Raw genomic sequence first — 2,882 nt, 5'->3', positions numbered from 1 at the left:
TGGCTAATGGTTTATCTATCTTGTTAATTTTCTCAAAGAACCAGCTCCTCGATTGGTTGATTCTTTGAATAGTTCTTCTTGTTTCCACTTGGTTGATTTTGCCCCTGAGTTTGATTATTTACTGCCTTCTACTCCTCTTGGGTGAATTTGCTTTCTTTTGTTCTAGAGCTTTTAGGTGTGTTGTCAAGCTGCTAATGTGTACTCTCTCTAGATTTTTTGGAGGCACTCAGAGTTATAAGTTTTCCTCTTAGAAATGCTTCCATTGTGTCCCATAAGTTTGTGTATGTTGTACCTTTTTTTTTCATTAAACTCCAAAAAGCCCTTCATTTCTTTTTTTATTCCTTCATTGTCCAAGGTATCATTGAGAAGAGTGTTGTTCAGTTTCTATGTGAATGTTGCCTTTCTATTGTTTATTTTGTAATTGAAGATCAGCCTTAGTCCATGGTGATCTGATAGGATGCATGGGACAATTTCAATATTTTTGTATCTGTTGAGGCTTGTTTTGTGACCAATTATGTGGTCAATTTTGGAGAAGGTACCATGAGGTGCTGAGAAGAAGGTATATCCTTTTGTTTTAGGATTAAATGTTCTGTAGATATCTGTCAGATCCATTTGTTTCATAACTTCTGTTAGTTTCACTTTGTCCCTGTTTAATTTCTGTTTCCATGATCTGTCCAGTGGTGAAAGTGGTGTGTTGAAGTCTCCCACTATTATTGTGTGAGATGCAAAGTGTGCTTTGAGCTTTACTAAAGTTTCTTTAATGAATATGTTACTTGACGTTTTTCCCTTACTGCTTTTAGTATTCAATCTTTATTTAGTGCATTTGTTGTTCTGATTATTATGTGTCAGGAGGAATTTCTTTTCTGGTCCAGTCTATTTGGAGTTCTGTAGTCTTCTTGTATGTTCATGGGCATCTCTTTCTTTAGATTTGGGAAGTTTTCTTCTATAATTTTGTTGAAGATATTTGCTGGTCCTTTGAGTTGAAAATCTTCATTCTCATCCACTCCTATTATCTGTAGGTTTGGTCTTCTCATTGTGTCCTGGATTTCCTGGATGTTTTGAGGTAGTATCTTTTTGCATTTTCCATTTTCTTTAATGAATGTGGCTGCCCTTGTATTTGGAGAATAGATATTCAGAATTGACAGTTCCTATTGGTGGATTTTATCTTTAATGAGTATGAAGTGCCCCTCCTTGTCTTTTTTGATGACTTTGGGTTCGAAGTCGATTTTATTAGTTATAAGAATGGCTATTCCAGCTTGTTTCTTCATACCATTTGCTTGGAAAATTGTTTTCCAGCCTTTCATTCTGAGGTAGTGTCTATCTTTTTCTCTGAGATGAGTTTCCTGTAAGAAACAAAATGTTGGGTCTTGTTTGTGTAGCCAGGTTGTTAGTCTATGTCTTTTTTTGGGGGGTGGAGAGGAGTTGAGTCCATTGATATTAAGAGATATTAAGGAAAAGTAATTGTTGCTTCCTGTTGTTTTTGTTGTTAAAGTTGGCATTCTGTTCTTGTGGCTGTCTTCTTTTAGGTTTGTTGAGGGATTACCTTCTTTCTTTTTCCAGGGCTTGGTTTCCGTCCTTGTATTTTTTTTCTGTTATTATCCTTTGAAGGGCTGGATTCGTGGAAAGATAATGTGTGAATTTGGTTTTGTCGTGGAATACTTTGGTTTCTCCATCTATGGTAATTGAGAGTTTGTCTGGGTATAGTAGCCTGGGCTGGAATTTGTGTTCTCTTAGTGTCTGTATAGCATCTATCCAGGCTCTTCTGGCTTTCATAGTCTCTGGTGAAAAATCTGGTGTAATTCTGATAGGCTTGCCTTTATATGTTACTTGACGTTTTTCCCTTACTGCTTTTAGTATTCAATCTTTATTTAGTGCATTTGTTGTTCTGATTATTATGTGTCAGGAGGAATTTCTTTTCAGGTCCAGTCTATTTGGAGTTCTGTAGTCTTCTTGTATGTTCATGGGCATCTCTTTCTTTAGATTTGGGAAGTTTTCTTCTATAATTTTGTTGAAGATATTTGCTGGCCCTTTGAGTTGAAAATCTTCATTCTCATCCACTCCTATTATCTGTAGGTTTGGTCTTCTCATTGTGTCCTGGATGTTTTGAGTTAGTATCTTTTTGCATTTTCCATTTTCTTTGATTGTTTTCCCAATGTTCTCCATGGAATCTTCTGCACCTGAGATTCTCTCTTCCAGGTGGACACCTGTCCTTTGGCCAGGAAGGTGGGTGGATGTCTGGAGCCTGAAAATGGTGCTGCCTCAGAAGCTCTGTGGCTCTCACCTTTCTCAGAAACTGTTAGCTTCTGTAGTCCACACTCTCACCTGTGCAGACTACTTTCTGTGGTGTCAAGCAATAAATTTAAAAGTCTGATTAGATATAATACTAAATGGTAAAAAATTCTTCAAGCCATTCTGCCTAGTTCTATGATGATGAAAGTATATTAAAAGTAAATGAATATTCATGATAAGGAGAAAGGCAGCAAAATCTTGATCAATATGTAATTATGAGAATAGTTTATGAGAATGGTTTGTCATAATAGATTTAGAGCAATTATTCCAAAGATAAAATTGATCCTCACTTCAAATGTGTGTTTTGTCTGTTTGTGGACCCCATGCATGCTCAAAATATAACACAATTGTCACTGTGTTGTACTGATTATATAGCCTGAAACTCGACCCGTTAGTGGTACAAAGGACAGAAAAAATAATTCATAGAACACATGAAACTCAAGAAGGAAGATCAAAGTGTGGGTGCTTCAGTCCTTCTTAGAAGGTGTAACACAATGCTCACGGGAGCAAATATGGAGAACCTTGTGGAGCAGAGACTGAAGGAAAAGCCATCCAGAGAATGCCACACATGGGGATCCATCCCCTATACAGTC

This window comes from Mus musculus, chromosome 2 (assembly GCF_000001635.26).
Source record: "Mus musculus strain C57BL/6J chromosome 2, GRCm38.p6 C57BL/6J".
Lineage (NCBI taxonomy): Eukaryota > Metazoa > Chordata > Mammalia > Rodentia > Muridae > Mus > Mus musculus.
The sequence above is the reverse complement of the archived record's forward strand: the minus strand, read 5'-3'. Positions refer to the sequence as shown.